At 43.6% G+C, this 19,114-nt stretch overlaps 1 long non-coding RNA gene and 1 pseudogene across 1 annotated transcript; both read left to right on the top strand.

Moving 5' to 3' along the window:
- The first annotated feature begins 542 nt into the window (after positions 1-542).
- Positions 543-3,937, top strand: LOC112646712 (uncharacterized). The gene is made up of 3 exons (XR_003127817.3): positions 543-1,945; positions 3,103-3,221; positions 3,659-3,937. It is a non-coding gene; the product is annotated as an uncharacterized LOC112646712 (long non-coding RNA).
- An 8,500-nt stretch (positions 3,938-12,437) lies between these two features.
- On the top strand, positions 12,438-13,852 carry LOC112644337 (vacuolar-sorting protein SNF8-like; annotated as a pseudogene).
- The last annotated feature ends 5,262 nt before the right edge of the window (positions 13,853-19,114 follow it).

The following is a 19,114-nucleotide window of genomic DNA, read 5'->3' as shown; positions in this document are numbered from 1 at the left end:
ACAGACCTCCTGTCTGTATTGTCATTATTTCTAAATAACACCATTTCTCTGCCCCAGGCCCTAGGCATGGTTAACAGTATAGCTAATACCTTGTGGACAAAAAAAACAAAACATATCTCAGTCACATTCTGAAGCAAAACCTCTCAAATCTCCACTGGGACTTCGGCGTATTACTTGATGCATACTAATTAAATCAAAATAACTAATTAATATCTAATATGCTTGATCCACTGAAGGTGTTTAAAGTAATAGCAACAAAAATAATAATAAATTCTTAAGAGACATTGACCTGGGATCCCTGGGTGGCGCAGCAGTTTGGCGCCTGCCTTTGGCCCAGGGCGCAATCCTGGAGACCCGGGATCGAATCCCACGTCGGGCTCCCGGTGCATGGAGCCTGCTTCTCCCTCTGCCTGTGTCTCTGCCTCTCTCTCTCTCTCTCTGTGACTATCATAAATAAATAAAATTAAAAAAAAAAATCTTTAAAAAAAAAAAAAAAAGAGAGACATTGACCTTGCTGGGATGGGTAGGAAAGGTCATATTTATTTTTTAAATGAGATTTTTTAAAAATCTTGATAACCGAAGGTAGGATACAAGGTAATGAACACATTTAAGTGATATAAATATGAATTTTAAGCTACTTTTACTCTGCCTGGAGTCAAGTGTTCTTCCAGGCCTGTTCCAGGGGTGAGAATTTGGGCAACAGATCATTTATCCATAAATATAACTTCTCTTCCTTGGAGCAGTGTATCTTAGACCCAGAAACTGTCAGCTCTGGTCTTGCTGTTATGCTGTCTATACATTCAACCCCCAGTTTTACTTGTTGTGCTTTCTCTTCTATATTCTCTCCTCCTTCCCTTGTTCTTAATCTATCTTCCTTTTTCTTTTTTTTTTTCCTTGTAGGAGGCTAACGTAAACCTAGGGTGGTAGAGTTGAGTGGGCACTGACCTAGGACCTAGGGAGCCAGGATTCTTGTCTTCTAAACTAGGTGCCTTATACATGTCACTTTAATACTCTGCTCCTTCATTCCTCCATTCAACAAATATTTGTTGAGCTCCCATCATATGCTAGAGACTGTTCTAGGTCCTAGGAGGTGAACACAAAATAAGGTGCACTTTGGGACTATGCACCTGGCCCCCCTGCCTGTCCCTGAGGAAGTCGGATTTCAGGACAGCAGAGGAAGCAGTGAGTGGGTACAAGCCTGTGGCCCCCCCACAGAGGCAGTGTGCTAAATGTGGGCACCGTGAAGACAGAGGAACCCCAGAGCAGAAGGCAGGGTGTGCAGAAGTGAAATAATGCTGTTGGATGGTGTCAGGGAGTAAAGGTGGCAGCAGTGATTTGGCTCTATGTCCTGGATCATACAAGCGGTTGTGAGAGCTTCCAGGGTCAGAACACAAAGCCAGTGTATACACGTGGGGTGGAGTATCAGGTGAAGCATGTAGCATGCTTTGTCCTTATAAACTGCTGACTGTCAAGGTGTCACAAGAACGTAGGCTCGCTTTGGGCGTTGGGTGAGAGAGAGTAAGTTTGGAAGTCAAGGAGAGTCCAGTGAATCCGGAACATATCATTTTATGAAATTTACCCCTTAGTTCTATGGGGTAGGGGGCTCTTTCTCTCCTTAGGACCTCGCATTCCTTATGCTATGACACTTACTGGATGAATGTATGGATGAAATAGTTTATGGAATTTGGAAGTATTATAGGGAGCATATCCTTGGCAGACAATTGAGAGAGATTTGTAATGAGGAACTGAGCAGTTTACCTCATAAAATAATGACACCTAAAACATTGTGACAGGTAGGGTGTTCTTAACAGTTTTACTCATCCAGAGGGTTCACTTTGAGCTGAGATGGTGTAAAACGTGGGAGGGGTGCAGGGCAGCCCTGTTCCAGCCTGTCTCCAGGACACAAGGAGGTGGCTCTCCCACAAGAGAAGGCCTGGGAATGCAGGTCAGTGGCTGATGAAAATGGGCACTGGGTGGGGGCAGAAAGAGGGTGAGGCTTGAAATCCATGATTAGAAGATAGAGTTTCATTTTCATATTTTGTGCTTTACTTTTGGCTAAGCCAACGAATTTCTGAGGCTCCACTTCCTTTTTTTGTAAAACAAGGATAAGCTGTGCCACCTTTTACCTCTGTTCTAAATTTCTTCCTTTTAGAAAATTTTCTTGTGTTGGGGCACCTGAGTGGCTCCGTTGTTTGAGTGTTTGAGTATCCAACTCTTGGTTTTGGTTCAGCTCATGAACTCCCAACGGTGACATCAAGCCCTGTGTTGGGCTCTGTGAGTCTGCTTGGGATTCTCTCTCTCTCTTTTTCTCCCTCTGCTCCTCACCCCGCTCATGTTCCCCCCCCCCCCTCAAAATACAAGTAAATAAATCTTTTTTTTTTTTTTAAAGAAAATTTTCTTGTGTTAGAAATTTCCTTGGATAGATACACTGTCCTTTTAAAGCATAAATACACCCTGTAGGGCCAAGTCTTTCCATCACAGGAAGCACAAAGTATCTTGTCACTCGAACTTCAAATAGATTTGATGCAAGGCCTTACTGGAGACAGGGAGGCCTCTTAATTGGGCTGCTCTGGATTGAGAGTAAACATTCAGGAAATGACTAGTGGACAGCATACAAGTGTCTGTGCAGATAACAATACAAGGAATCTGTTCACGGCTTTCTCAGGCATGATCAGAAGAGACAGCAGGTCACCTCATGGTGGTTGCAGTCCAGCCTCTAGCAGAGAACAAAGTTAGGGGTTTCTCCTGGCAAAGGAAGAGCTTGGGGGGGGGGGGGGCGGGGGAGATTCCAGATTGGAAGAAAGCCAGACAGATGTGACTTTAAATCCTGGCTGTGCTTTTCTTGATAACCCTTGTTTCTTTTCATCTGTAAAATAGTAATTATATTTAACTGAAAGTATTGTTAGGAGGATTAAAATAAAAGATATATGTCAATTCCTGGCATAATGTAAATACTCAGTAGATGATAGAAAATGTTATTTATTTTGAAGAGTCTCCTATGAAGCTCAGTAAACTAATAGCTGAAAGTGGAGAAGCCCGGAGACGAGTCAGAGAGGAGGAGCTGGGCTGGGGTCTGAGGTAATAATGAGATTTTTTTGCCAGGAGGCTGTGTTGCATCAGCAAGTAATGCAGATTTTAATAGGGCATCTTAAAGACTGGACACCCGACTGGTCGAAATGTGCAGTTTGGCTGGGATCTGGATGGGACAGGTAATCTTGCAGGTAAGCCTAGAAGTCTGACTTGTAGGCCCTTCTGTATACTCAGGACAAAAAAGGGGAGAAGGGAAGCAAGATTTTCTGGGTCTTAATGACAAAGTCCAGACATAACTAATTCATACCAGAAACACAGTCAGAAAATCGAGTTTATAAGAAAAATTGAGTGAATGATAAATGGTATCTGAGAAATGTAGTTCTTTGCCCCAAACTCTTTAGCCTCTACCATTAGACTCCAGTGAGGTTTAGATTCTGATATTGCCTCACAAAGTGGGTGACGTATACTCTTGTTTTCCCAAGACAGAAATAGCTTTCTTTAGGATAAAACTAACACATAGTCCTTGCAAAATAAATACATAAATAATATAGGAAAGCATAAAGCATAAAGAAAGTATAAAGTCTATGCTTTTATATTAATATATATGCTGGTATATCCTTCTGTATAGGTGAAACAAACACCGGGACACCCCTGGAGCAGGACCCACACTCACTGGGACCAGACCAGACCCCAGTAACTTTACTACAAGATGACGGGGGCACTGAGTCCCAAAGCAAGGAAAGACATGACTTAGAGTGAGAATCCCTTTGTCTCCCCTCATGCCAGAGCGGTTCAGCCCCCACCACTGGGACCTACCCTCCCAACTGAGTCCCAACCACCTGAAGGTGGGTTATGTTCTTCTGGCTAGCCCACCTCTATTAAAAGTAAAAAATTATTTTAATTTTCATTTGATTACCAGTGAAGTAGCACTTCTTGTGAATTAGTCATCTCCACTAGTGTGAATTGCTTACTTTACTCTTATCCTTCAAAATATTATTTAACTAATAGGTTACTTGCTTTTTTCCTTACAGATTTATAAAAGGGTTTTATGTAACAAGATATTAAGTCTTTGTCATCTATTCCACTCTTCCTCGGGCTTGTCATCTGTCTTTTCACTGTATGCTATTCTTTCTCACAGGAATTTTATGGTTTTGCTTTTATCTCCATTTCAGTCAGTATTTCCACTCTTTAAATGCCCTACAGAATCAGATAGGAGAGCCTAAAGATTCAAAATCATGATGCTAAAAAAAAAAAAATCATGATGCTGGAAATAAAAGGTTGGACAAGGATACAAGGCTCTAAATATAACCATCAGGTGAATGGAACAGACAATAGGGGCTGAGGATCTTGTAGCTTCATAAAATCAGGGAAGTCCTAAGACCACACACTGTAGGTTTAGATGAGCTGTTTAAATCCTGGTTCTGTCAGTTACTAATGGGAAGGAATTGGGAAATTTGCTTAACTGTATCTCCATCTCCTCACCTGTAAAGTTTGGGATTTTTGTGTGGGGTGTAGGAATATTGTCAAGTTTCTGGCTTCTGTAAGCTCTCAATAACTGTTAACTGTTCTTGAAACCTGAGGGTTTTTAGGGCCTGGCCTATTGAAGAAGTAGGACTAGAACTCATCCCAGGAGGGGCATGAAGGAGACGAGACTAGAAGGGGGAGAAAATTTGAAGCCAGCGGCCCTGAGGATCCACACAAGATTGAGATCCACATGGCTGGGAGCTCTGATGGGTGTTGCAGGAGTTACCTGGACGAGTGGCCCTGAAGGTGGCCATGGAGTATGTGTAAAAGAGAGGGAAAGCAACAACCAGGGAAAGAAAACAAAGGAAAGATTGAGCTGGGAAAGAGAAGAAAGAACCCATCAGAATTTCCTGTAGGATGGGCAATTTTAAGCAAAAAGAAGAAACTGGATGAAAATGTCTCAGCCACCACGTGAAAGGAAAGCAAATTCAAGCTGCAGTCAAAAACAAACAAAAGCTGCCAACAATTGGTACTGACATCAAAATGAAGGCAAAACTTGCCCCAGCACCCCTGCCCCAGGATGGCTAAAATGGGAATGCCTGGTAGGAACAAGTATTGGAACCAAAGGACTTGCGGCTGGTAGGGGTATGAATGTGGACAGATCCTTTGGGTGACTGTTTGACAGGGTCTGCTCCAGCTGAACATGCTCACTACCCGGCACCCAGCAGCTCCGCTAGGACGTGGTCCCCGAACAGAAACGTGTATATTGGGTTCACCAACAGACATGCACGTTACTAGCAGCACTGATCATAAAGGTCTCCAGCTGGGAACTACCCAAATGCCCATCCACCGAGGATGGACAGACACACCGCGTCTGTCCTCCCGGTGGGAGACCGCACAGCTATGTGGATGCAGGAGTCACGGCAACATGAATGACTCTCCCCAAACTGAACAAAAGCAATGGACACTAAAGAGCGCTCATGCGTGATTCCATGGGATCCCATTTAGACGCAGTTCAAAAACAGGCAACACTAATTTTGCTGTTAGATGTTGTCTTAGTTGCTTCTGGCTGCTATAACAGAATGCCACCGACTGGGTGCATGAAACAACAAACTTTTATTTCTTCTGGTTCCGGAGGCTGGGGAGCTCAAGATTAGGGCACCGGCAGACGCAGTGTCCAGTGAGAACCTGCTTCCCGGTTTATAGACAGTGTCCTTGGGCTGTGTCCTCACATGCCAGGGGCAGCAAGGGAGCTCCCCGGGGGCTTCGTCAGAAGGGCACTAATTCCAATCAATTTTAAAGGCCAACATCCAAAGACCATTCCAGTGGGGACTAGATTTTTAACAGATGAATTTGAGAAGGACATTCAATCTATAGCAGAAGCCAAAATATGGTTATTTTGGGGGGGGGGTATTCTGTTGACTAAAAGGGGCATGAAGCTAAGAGAGAGTTTGCTCTTTGGATGTGTTGGCATTGTTCAGGCTCTTAATTTGGGTGATGACTACTTGTGGATGTTCAACTTGTAAAAATTTATCAAAGTGGGGATCCCTGGGTGGCGCAGCGGTTTGGCGCCTGCCTTTGGCCCAGGGCGCGATCCTGGAGACCCGGGATCGAATCCCACATCGGGCTCCCGGTGCATGGAGCCTGCTTCTCCCTCTGCCTGTGTCTCTGCCTCTCACTCTCTCTCTCTCTCTGTGACTATCATAAATAAATAAAAAAATTAAAAAAAAATTTATCAAAGTGCACACTTACTGCATTTTATGTATTTAATTCTTCAATAAAAATTTAAAAATATTTGCCTCTATTAGACAATAAAAATTACTGGGCACCCTTTGTTTACTTATAGAAGGCGTAGCTGCTTGTAGTCAGCTTTATGTTGGTATAGACACAGATTTTGATTCTCATTTTCCATATTTATAAAATGTGTATGATAGTACCTATTTCACACTAAATAATATAGGCCGACAAGCTTTGAAAGTGATGCAATTGCATACAAATTGCTAGTGGGGGGACTGCCTTGTCTCCACTGCTGATGTTTTCTTGCTGTTAGCACAACAGCCCCTCTTTCCCCTACCAACCGCTCACTCCTGCCAAGAGGGTGAAACTGATTTGTAAGTTTGGCAAGGATAGCACAGAGCCCTCTTCAGTCTTTCCCTCTTGGAAAACCCCCCTGTCTAGTACAAAAGGTTATTGAACCTTAGGGAGGTTGAGTGCATTGTCCAAATTTAGACAGATAATGAGTCATAGAATTTGCACTCAGGTCTCTGACTACAAAGATCATGCTTTTAACCATTTCATTATATTATATTTATTTTATTAACATAAAATAAATTCTGAGTTGTATGGTACAGCTAAGAATACATTAGGAACTCAGGGAAGGGACTCTTCTATAATGGTCTAAGAACCAGGAGGCAGGTTCTTACCAGGCACTGAATCTGCAGTTCGGGATGACTACACAGAAGACTATAGGGGCAAATTCCAGGGTGCCTGGGTGGCTCAGTGGGTTAAGCATCTGCCTTTGGCCCAGGTCATGATCCCAGGGTCCTAGGATTGAGCCCTGCATCAGGCTCCCTGATCAGTGGGGAGTCTGCTTCTCCCTCTTCTGCTGCCCTTGCTTGTGCTCTCTGTCTGTCAAACAAATAAAATCTTTTTTTGTTTTGTTTTGTTTTGAAAAAGACTCCAGGGGTGAACTCCTGCTAAATTCTCTCTGTGTAAACTCCAGGGGCTGATACAGCTGACTTAGCACTGACCTCTTTCCAGGCACTAGAAGAGGTGTCTGTTGCTTGCCAAGCAGAGAGCAGACTTTAACCTCAATGCCACTTGGTGAAGCCCCAGCATCTACCTGGTTTCTCCCTTGATTTAAAGGTACCTGCATTTTTTCAGGTACCTTTGTTGGTGTTTGCTATTGAATTCTGGGATTTATCCCATAAGCCATTCTAAGGGATGAGATGGGACAGAAAGCCTATTATCAAGCACCTGACACCTGAGAATATGTAAAGGTTATGTTAATAGCATTTCACAAAGGAAGATTATTTTTATTAAGGTATAATTTATGTTCAATAAACAACATTGATCTTAAATGTTCAGTTGGATAGTTTTTGACAACTTTACACTGCATTTTATGTATTGAATTGTAACCACTACCCAAAACAAGAGAGAGAACACTTTTGTCACCCCAGAAACATACTGTATGATTCTCTGTGTGTGTGTGTCTGTGCCTGGCTTTCTTCACTCAACATAATATTTTTGAGATTCATCTGTGTTGTTGCATTTATCAGGAGATTTCTTTTTACTGTCAAGTAGTAATCCATTGTATGGACGTACCACAACCTGCTTATCCCTTCTCCTGTTGGTGGACATTTAGGCTACGTCTAGCTTTCTGCTTTTATGAGTAAGGCTGCTATGAAGATTCTTTGAAAGTCTGTGTTAGCATATGTTTTCATTGCCCTTTGGTAAAAACCGAGGAACGGAACACTTAGCTGACAGGGTAGAGGTAGGTTTATCATTGTAAGAAACAGCAAACAATTCTCCGAAGGGTTGAGACATTTTGTATTCATACCACCAATACTGCCAAGCATCTCAAAGGAAAATTTTGTGCCAAGCCAAGAGATGATGGCATCTTAGTAAAGAACATCACAGTGCCTAGGGTGGGAAAGATTCTGTGGGAATAATTTGGAGGGAGGAAAAAACAGCCAACAGAGGGGAGTGGATTGGCACTCACCAAATAGCATTCACCAGGAAGCCAGCCCGAGGGGACCACGTGGGCAGCAGGCTCCACCAGGCTCCGCAGCTACCAATCAAGGCTGTGTTCTCAGCTGATGACATTCATGCCACATGCCAAGCCCTCTGCCTATGATCCAAGCAATCTGGGCAACTTATTGTTTTTCCTCAAGTTGTACCTCATTGAAATTCTTTTTGGAGTATCCCTTTCAGTCACAAGTTCTCTTTCTTGTCCGGAAGCCAAGACCGTGAAGCTTAGTATAGCAGAGCTTTTTGAATTTGTGCTGTGAGCTTCACCTCTCGCTGGAGTATCAAAGCCGGCTCACCTGCCCCAGCTCCTGATCGGCTTTCCCTTGGCTTCCATGAGGTTGAGAGCAAGTGATTGTTCATGTTTTGGCTTCCTCCCCCCATGTGACTTTTAGCAAGGTTTCCATTTGTTTTTTATGCTACGATATTTAAGGGAGGGCAAAGCCTTGGCTCTGTTTTAAAATATTTCCATTTTAAGACAAAACTTCATTCTCTCCAAGTCTTTCTTTTAGGTTATCACGACAGAGATAAAAAATAGTGTGGCCTCGCCCCCAAAGGAATCAATCTTGACTTTCTTCAGGATCATCCACGCCTAATCATATATTCTATGATATGAGTAAAAATTCTTACTAAAGTAGCTGACCAGTGGTCCTCATTGTTTAGCCAAATTCTAGATGAGCGGGTGAGGACCCCAAATTTGGGCACAAGCAGGTTTCAGCATCTATTACCCTTATTTTGTTCCTCTAGTTGGCAGTCCTTGCAAGTGCTCAAAACACAAGCCCTCATTTTTTTTCTTCACCCTTCCCTTACAATGAAGGATTTGTCCCTCCTTTCAAAGGCAAATTCATCCACATGTGTTTTGCATCCCACTCCATCCTGCCTTCTCAGAGGATGTGTTCAATTGGTTATTACCTGCAGCCAAAATGATTGTTCTTCTAAATTCAGGTTTCTCCTTCCACAGTATAGACTTGATGCCAAGAAGTAGTTGCCCAGCCAGAGACCATGTTCCCCAAGCTCCCTTGCCCTTTAGTTGAGGCCACACGATGAGTTTTTGTCAATATAGTGTGATCAGAAGTGATGTTGGCCCAGAAGCTTAAAAAGCAGGAGTGGTTCTTCCCTCTTCTGTTCACTTGATAAGAGGGGCACAGCGAACACGGAACCCATATACTAAAGATGAGGGGACACAAGATGGCTGGAGCTGGAGCAATTATATATTGTTGGATCCTTTTGTCAGAGTGGTTATCATTAATCATTACCCCCAACTAGCATCTTATTTTTCTTTACATCTTCCACATTTCTCGCTAGTGGAATCTATCTGCATTCGGACATAACCAAGCATCTCCCATCTGACAGACAACACCCCCCTCACCTTGCTAAACACCTTCCTTTGGCTCCATGTTCCTGCTCAGTTTTCTCTTTACTTCCTTTCACAGACAATTGCATCAAGATAGTTGCCTAATGCAGAGTCTTCATTGCTTGCTTCCTATTCATTCTTTATCCCAACCTATAAGGCTTCTTTGCCATCCTCCATTAAAACTGCTCTTGCTGAAGTCCTTAATAACTGCTGTGTCTCTAAATCCAGCAGACACTTTAATGGTTCTTACGGTAATTCTCAGGATTTAACCTAGTTGACCACTTCTGCCTTCACTACATACTATCTTCTCCTAGTTCCTTTTTTTTTTTTTTTTTTTAATGATAGGCACACAGTGAGAGAGAGAGAGAGAGAGAGAGAGAGAGAGAGAGAGAGAGAGAGAGGCAGACTCCATGCACCGGGAGCCCGACGTGGGATTCGATCCCAGGTCTCCAGGATCGCGCCCTGGGCCAAAGGCAGGCGCCAAACTGCTGCGCCACCCAGGGATCCCTCTCCTAGTTCCTTAAAACCAATCCCTTATGGTAAAGACTCACAGGCTTTTTAAATTTATCATATCCAAGGCTGATCTCCAACCCCTGGCCCTCCCTTTTCATCTCAATAAATGGTACTTCCATCCACTCAGTGGCTCATGCCAGAAACCTGAGAATAATTCTGGGTACATCCTTCTTTCTCACCACCCATAGCCAATCAGTCATCATATCCTGCCAATTTTACCCCCTTATTTTTCTCAAATGTAGATAACCTTCTTTATCTCCACTCTTCCCACACAACCTCTTCCATTCTCCATATATATGATTACAAACATAAATCAGATAATGCTACTTTCCTCTTCAGAAATTCCCACTGCACTTAAGATAAATTCCCTAATCCTTAATATAGCATACAAATCCTCACATGATCTAGCCCCTGCAATGTCTTTAGCCTTATCTAGCACTCGCTTCCCTTTGCTTATTGTATTCCAGCTTTTCTCCCAAATCTTTGGAATCAGCAAGTTCTTTGCTACCTCAGACCCGCTAACTGCAAGAACAAAAGTTGACTCAAATGTAATCAAAAAAGAAATACAGTAGCTCATGCAAGTGAGAAGCCTAAAAAGCAGCTGACTTCAGACATGGCATATTCCAAGAACTCAAATTATGCCTTTAGTGCTCTGTTGCTTCATTTTTAAGCTCTGCTTATCTTTGGTTCCATCTTAACATGGACTGTCATAATGGAGGCAAGATAGCCACTGTCAGAGATGTCTATTTGTGCAGTGAAAAATCAATCTTACCCAAAGAGAGGTCTGGCCTTTCCCCTTGGCTTCTGGGGGGTAATCTCTAAGCCCTTGGTATGTCATGTTTGATAAGAGTTTCTGTTGGCCTGGGGGCCATAGGCCAACCAAAGCATAACAATATGAATTGGGGTCGGTGGGTTGAGCAAAATCAGCAATGTGATTTCAGGTGGAGACTTTGAGTCATGTGCCATTAGTTGGCCTCTGGAGACTGAGATTAGCCCAGAATTTAATCAATCATGCCCCAATAAAAACTCTGGACACCATGTGCGTATTGTTACACATAGATGTCAAGAGAGTGATGCTATCCTAACTCTACAGGGAGAGGGCAACTGGAAGCTCCAGGTTTGCTACCCTCCTAGCCAATGTGTCTTGTCCTTTGGCTGACTTTAATATGCACCCTTTCCCTGTAATAAACTGTAATCATGAATATAGCAGCTTTGAATGAGTTCTTTGAGTCCTTATAGTGAATTATCAGAAGTGAGGGTAGTCTGGGGAGCTACCAAATTTGCTGTTGGTGTCAGAAGTGAGGGTAGTCTTGTGCAGACTATGCTCCCTCTGGCTATACAGTGGGTTCTCACATTATTACACATTCTTAGCTTAATAACCACAGCTAAATGGTTCTGGTTTTTTGATATTTTATAAGAAAAGTTCCAGGGAACATCTTAGCTAGCTAGCTTGAAGTGAACCAATCACCATTGCCTGGGAAGGAGAGTGCTGTGATCCATCTCAGTTGGATATTTAGTAGAATCTATCTAAACAACAGGAAATGAGTTCCCCATAGGAGAGGTTTGGATTACCAATGCTGGGTGAACAGAAATAATGCATTTAATATGGGACTTTTATACCAGCATTTCCCTCAGTAACACTCCCGATTCTTATTCACCCCCATCCTGCTTTCTAATGACTAATCTACTCATCAGTTGGGTTTCAGATTAAATGTCACTTCAACAGAGAAGCCTCCTTCTTTCATTCCTCTCTAACAGAATGTTATATAGCTCTTATCAGTTTTTGATTATATATCCATTTATGTGATTGTCTTAAACTATTAAGCTAGTTTAATATCTTAATGCTACCTTAACTCTAAGCTGTATTAAGAACCACTTCTATACTGTTCATTGCCCAGTAGGTACTCAAAAATATCTGTGTGAGGAATGAATAAGAATGAAAAAAAATCTGTTAATGGATTGCCTACATCTCAGATCTTATGCTAACTCTTCAAATGTTCCTTTTTAGTAAGATGTCAGTAAACGAATATCTGCTTAAACTTTGGATTCAGTTGTTGGAACTGATAAAAGAAACTTGCCTCAATTTTGCAGTCAGGAATTCAAGAACTGCACAACCTTTAGAAGTAAAAATTATTGGGTGAATTAGACTCATTATCATCTACAAAAACAAAATAGGTTATATTTGTATGGATATAGGTCTCTTGATAAACTAATAAAACCATGTGCTTCATTGTACATAGTGTTTTTATCTGATTTTAGCCATACAATAACCCATTGAGATAAGTAATGCAGGCAGATGTTTCTTTCATCTAACAGATGAAAAAAAAAAAGAAGAAGAAGAAGAAGAAGAAGAAGAAGAAGAAGAAGAAGCAGCAGCAGCCTGAGAACCAGAAAGGCAAGGTGAATAGATGAATTACTCATGATCACATGGAAAACTTAGTAGTCAAAACAAGATTATTACTCAGCAATCCTGAAGCCTAGTCCTATACTCTTTCTACCAACTCAATGTTGCTCATCCTCTCAGTCTTACTGGAAATACATGCTGCTGTCCCCTACAGTCATGGAATATGTCAAGTCATACCATATTCAGTGTAGTAGGTCTGAATATGAATACACTTCAGATTTTTACCTAGTTTGTGGGCACTTGTGATTATTGGGGCTTTTCGCATTCTTCATAACACTCCCTAAGTTTTAGTTATGGACTTTACTCCCATTCTCAATCCCAGTGGTTCTAATCATTTCCCATCTCCAATCCAGAGGTACCTGGTCAACAAGAGCTTAATATTCTCTAGGCTGTAAGTGTGGATAAAAGGATGACATATGGCCTACAACAGCTTTAAAGAGCCAATGAAATCTTTGCTAAGACTTTGGAATAGGGGCAGGTACTCTTTCTCAATGGGCTTGAATCTGAGATAATACAAAGCTGGAACTTCTGCCTCATTTGCTTCCATATGGAACTTGAGGCTGAAGCCAATCATTGGAAGGCAGAGCTGAGAAATGAAGAAAAGCCATATCCTAACAATACCTTTGAGCCTTGAATTAGTGTCTAAAGCCCACCTGACCGCTGGAGTGTTAGCTACATAATCCAATGTAGTCAGTTTGCATAGAATTTTCTGTCTTTACCATTCAGAAAGATCTTAACTAAAATATCCTGTAATAATGAGGAGATCCAGGGTTCCAGCAGCAGGGCAACCCACAGGCCCAGGATGGGGATGCATTGCTGTGGGGTGGGAACCAGCGTCACTGCCAAGAAGCTTGCTGAGGCCAAGTATAAGGAGCAAGGAACTGTCTTGGCTGAGGACCAGCTAGCCCACATGTCGAAGCAGCTGGACATGCTCAAGACCAGTCTGGAGGAATTTACCAGCAAGCACAAGCAGGCAATCCGGAAGAAGCTTGAGTTCTGGGTGCAGTTCCAGGGAATATCTTGTGTGACATGTGTGCCACCGCTGGCATGGATCCTCTGCCTTCTGGAAAAGGATTTTGGTCTGAGATGATAGGTGTGGGAGCTGAGAGTCCCGATTATTGAAGTGTGTGAGGCTCTGAAGCATAGGATGGAGGTCCGATACCTCTGGGTGAACTACAGCAGCATGTGTTTAAGGGAAGGGGCAGGGGCGCCTGAGTGGTTAAGTGGGCTAAGCGTCTGCCTTCGGCTCAGGTCATGATCCCGGGGTCCTGGAACCCAGTCCTGCGTTGGGCTCCCTGCTCAACAGAGAGCCTGCTTCTCCCTCTCCCTCTGCTGTCCCCGCTGCTTGTGCTCTCACTCCCTCTCTCTGTCAAATAAATAAATAAAAGCTTTAAATTAAAAAAAAAAAAAAAAAGGAAAGGGCAAATTTGTACAGGATGTCAGCCAAGACGACCTGATCAGGGCGATCAAGAAGCTCAGTCACGAGGCACTGGCTTTGGCGTGGTCCCCGGGGGGCACGCACCTGGTTCATGGTTCATGCTGCTCTGGCTGAGCTCAACCCCGAGCCCCCGTGGGAGGCGCGTGGCCACGTGGCTGTCACTGATGTCCAAGCGGGTCTCGGGTGGGAGGCGCAGTGCGCACGGCGAGCTCCCGGACACCTGCTGCAGGAAGGCTGGCCCAGCCGGCCCAGGCCCCGGGGGCCCACCCCTGGCGGCCAGCGCGTCTCAGGACACGACAGCCGGCCCTGACTCCGGGAGCGCAGAGGGGCACAGCAGCAGGCCGGGAAATCAAACCTCAACAGCTTTGTCTTGCGCTTTTTAAAGAAAGAAAATAGTAAAACATCCTATGGTGACGAAGTTTCATTCAGTCGCATTCCCGTACTCTTCCTTGACAGGGAGAGGAAAAAAAGGATTTACAGCTATTTCCTGCAGAATTGCATTGCCTACAACAGATCTGGCTACAAAAAAACTCCCAAGCAAGGCCCCCCACAAAGAAAACAAACAAGATGTAGCTTCACTAGGATTTTGTTGTGTGTTCTTCATCTCAAGAGCTTTATTTGGTGCCATTCTTCTTCGGATTAGTGATGAGAGGCCACTTGCTCTCACCACCCCGTGGTCAGACTCAATCCCTTATTCTGGTCTCTTACACGACCAGCTGGTAGGCCTTCCAGAACATCCCCCAATGTGGTTTGATGCTCTAGACGGCCTGAACACAGCTGAAATTCCCTCTAGCTGTCTATGTCTACACCTTCCTCCTTTCTGCCAAATGTCACTGCAAATCTGTTCCAAGAAAAACTTGCTACAAGTCTTTCTAATCTTAGAATAGAATCTCCAGGTATCATCTATTTGCAAAAAAATGTACCTGTCCAAAAGTAAAGCGTAATTAATGACTCACTTTTCTGGTTGCCAGCCTCACGGAAACAAGAACAAGGGGAAATACTATAGGAATGATTTTAAGGTCAGAAGAATCTAGTATAAATAGAACCATTTAGTTGGCAATAATAATTTCAGCGAAGATGGTTTTAGATTTTCTTTTAAAAATTCTAAGTGTCTGCTATCTCCCAGGACAAGATGAATTTAGCTGTGCCGTGGTTAGTGACTCTAGACACTATTTATTTGCCAAAATGATGAATGTTTCCGTCTTCAAGGGAGCTAACACTGCCTAATTGGATGTCATACTGCCAACAGATGATAGGAACATAATGAATGGAAATGATTTGTAAACTCTTTTGTAACAAGGACTTTAAATAACACATTGTGAGATTGGACTAGTTCTTCTCGAGAGATCATATCTTTAAAAGGGTATAGGGGCTGAAGAATAGATGTAAGCCAATCCCTTTTATATGTGCATAATTCATGATATTAATCCTTAAACCATATATGACCAAAGATATAGAGCCATATTATTTTCTAAGCTCAACAAAAATAAAAGAGAGGGTTGCCCACGTTATTTTTTTTTTCCACACGATTCCTAGAGTATACATGAAAATAGTCATACTGAAAGAGTAGAAGTCACGATGGTAGGCACTTTGACCCTGTGCAGCTCTCAGCTAGTCCATTGTCTTTGGGTCTCTCTTCATATATAAAATGGAGAATTGTGTAACTACCAAGAAACTACCTATAAATTTGGATTGCTAAAACAGAGCACTTTTTGACTGTAATTCCTCTCAGTTTCAGTTCTGATCTAAATACAAAATGTGTATCTCAAAGAACTTTGAAGATGATCACGATAGCTCAAATGAAGAAAAGGAGGGCCTTAATGTTAATATTCTTCATTCATTCATTCACTCACTCACTCATTCACTCACCTGCAAGTACTTTTGGGCACTTAATTAGCATTGGGCCCTAGAAGAGGTGCTAAAGTTCCAGTCATCATAGAGCTTATTTTCTGAAGGTGAAGATGCATCATAATCAAATGAATGTATAAAATGAAGTATGTCAGAAAATGCTAAGTGCTGTATAGGAAAGTAGAGCAGAGAGGGAGGCTCAAGATTGCCCTTTTTATATTTGGTCCATTTGAAGAGAGACCTAAAGAAGGTGAGACAGTAAGTCAGGTTATTTCCTACCTAGGAATAGCAGGTGCAAAGGCCCTGAGGTGGGAGTGTTTGACATATTGTAGGAGCAGCAGGAATCCTGGGTTGCTGGAGCCCAGTGAGCAAAAAGAAGAGTGGTAGAAAATGGGATCCGGGCAGCCCTGGTAGCACAGCAGTTTAGCGCTGCCTGCAGCCTGGGGTGTGATCCTGGAGACCCGGGATCAAGTCCCACGTCAGGCTCCCTGCATGGAGCCTGCTTCTCCCTCTGCCTGTGTCTCTGCCTCTCCCTCTCTCTCTCTGTGTGTGTGTGTGTGTGTCTCTATGAATAAACAAAATCTTAAAAAAAGAAAAAAAATGGGATCCAAGGAAAGGAAAAATAACAAAAGAAGTTGAAGTGTTCTGTTTACTTGAATATGAATTGGCCTCATCCCCTTATTTGTGGCTCCTTTGCTACTAACATTGAGTAGAGGAAGATCTACTGGTGCCTAATAGTAACATCTGCTCAGATTTGGGTGGGATCAGAACCTGAGACTTGCCTTTAGTACTGGCCAGAAAAAAGTTGTCCCTTGGTGTGCAGAATAGCATTTTTCTTTCATTTCCAGCAAAGTTGTTGTTGTTTTCAGCAAAGTTTGACTTTATACTCACTTACTTTATATCAGAGACTTTGCTTGTCCTCCCTTTGCTCTAGTAGGAAGCCCTGTTGTGCTCCTGCTAACTCAAGTGTGGTGGATGTGGCAGGACAGGCACTCAATGTCCGTTCCCACCTCCCTCATATTGGTCTGCTGATACCACAGCTAGAAATCTAAAAACCACTTGTTCTAGACTCCTCATCGGGGAGCTAGAATTTGGGATATGAAATCATTTCCACTGATTGGACACCCTCACACCAGTTAGGAAGGTCAAGGTGAGGCTTTCCATTTCCTTCCCCATCTCTACAACCCAACATACTATTTTTGCAGTACATTGTGTTTCTGGGCACCAGCTTTACCAGTGTCAGAGGCAGCTACAGAGGTGGCAGCAGCAATGACCTTCAAGGCTACATTAGGACTTTCATTATCCCTGGCACTCTTGCCTCGATGTGGTACATCCTCCATTAAGAAAATAATAAAAACTGTCTTCTAGGACTATCCTGGGATAAATATGAATGTATTATCATATATTGAAACATTTAATTCACCTTAAAAATTCTTTTTTTCCCTGGTTTTAAAAAAAATTCAACTATTTTTGTGGACTCTTAAGTCTTGCAGGCCCTAAACACTGCCTGCAGTACCTAAGGGGCATTTGGCCTCCTGGATTGCAGCTGAAGCAATGTGTTCACAAGGCCCCCATTTCTAGAGGTGGCGTCTTCCCGACTGTGGCTCCCTGGAAGGCCTGTTTGCTGCGTCGTTCTAGGAATCACTTCTCGGTAACGCGGCTATTCTTAAGGTTTTGTAAGCACCCAATTCCCTATGTTATACCCAAACTTTATTGAAATAATTCAGAATCATTTTTGTTTTCCATAATTAAACTTAATTGCTAGAACCCAGGTTTATACCATTATTCTCATGAATCCTTCAAGTCTGTTCCTTATCCTCACTTTACCAAATCAGAATCTCATCCTCAGCCCTGTGTTCTCCCGCATTCATTTACCATTTTGCCTTTCATGGTAATCTTTGGGATCTGCACCCCGTTGTGGGGAAAGTCCCTAAGCTTCTAAGCTTCTGTATTCGTCAGCATTCTGGAGAGAAAAAGAACCAATGCGATGTACATGCGTGTGTGTGTGTGTGTGTGTGTGTGTGAAGATGGAGATCTAGATTTATAGATACATGGGATCCCTGGGTGGCGCAGCAGTTTGGCGCCTGCCTTTGGCCCAGGGCGCGATCCTGGAGACCCGGGATCGAATCCCACGTCGGGCTCCCGGTGCATGGAGCCTGCTTCTCCCTCTGCCTATGTCTCTGCCTGTCTCTCTCTCTCTCTCTCTCTCTCTCTCTGTGTGTGTGTGTGTGTGTGACTATCATAAATAAATAAAATTAAAAAAAAAACTTTTAGATTTATAGATACAGATCAGTGTGCATATATAGTCTATCTATTCAGAGAAAGGAAGAGAGAGAGATTGATGGATATTGATTAAGGAATTGGCTCACACCCTGTGGAAGCAGGCCAGGCCACAACCTGCAGGGTGGCCCGGCAGCCCGGAGACCCGGGGAGGGGCTGATGCTGCGGGTCAAGTCTGTGGGCAGAACTCGCCCGGCTTCAGGGAGGGTCATCTTCTGTTAAGGCTTTCAGCCTGCTGGATGGGGGTCACCCACATTCTGCAGGGCGATCTGCTTTCCTGAAAGTTTGCCAATGTCGACGTTCATCTCCTCTAAGAAATGCACTCACAGAAACACATGGAATAACGTTTGCCCAAATACCCACGTGCCGTGACCTAGCCACGGTGCCACGGACAGTGGCCGTTACGGTCCCCATGAACATCAATCCATTTTTTTCCTCTTTCCTCCTTCTCCTGGCCTGAAGCAGGCTCTCCTCTGAAATCACTGTCCTCCCAGGTCTTCTAGCATGCAGGCCTCACCTCCTCCCACTCCCTCGGACCAGAGGGTGGGCTGGAGCACCAGCTTCCTGTCCTCTCTCCACTGTGATTTCTTAGCCTCTCACTCCCCTCCTCTGTTCTCATCTGCTATTCACACGAAGCCTGCGCCCTTCTCAGCACTGTGACTTTCAGGACCTGTCCACACGTCCTCAGACTCAGCTGACTGTGTCCCTTCACTTCTGCCCTGTTCCTGGCCATCATCTTCAGTGACTTCAAAATCCATGTGAACCTTTCAGGTTCCTTGAACCCCTGCATGCTTCCTGGACTCCAGACCTCCATCTCTGGCCCATCTGAGTCAGCAGAACTGCACTCGGGGCTTGAAGAGGTCTGGTTCTGAGACTATTATCCCTTTCACAGGCATAGCCTGTCACCTCCTGCCCCTGCCCTCCTAGCAAGTCTATCTCCAGCTTCCCTGGCCTCTGTCCTGCTTCACACAATCTACTCTCCTTCATCCATTGATTCTATTTGCCTTCACTGCTTTCTGTCTTGCTCGCTAGAACT

The sequence above is a fragment of the Canis lupus genome, chromosome 32 (assembly GCF_003254725.2).
Source record: "Canis lupus dingo isolate Sandy chromosome 32, ASM325472v2, whole genome shotgun sequence".
NCBI classification, from domain to species: Eukaryota; Metazoa; Chordata; class Mammalia; order Carnivora; family Canidae; genus Canis; species Canis lupus.
Note: the sequence above shows the minus strand (reverse complement) of the source record. Positions and strands in the feature narration are given on the sequence as shown.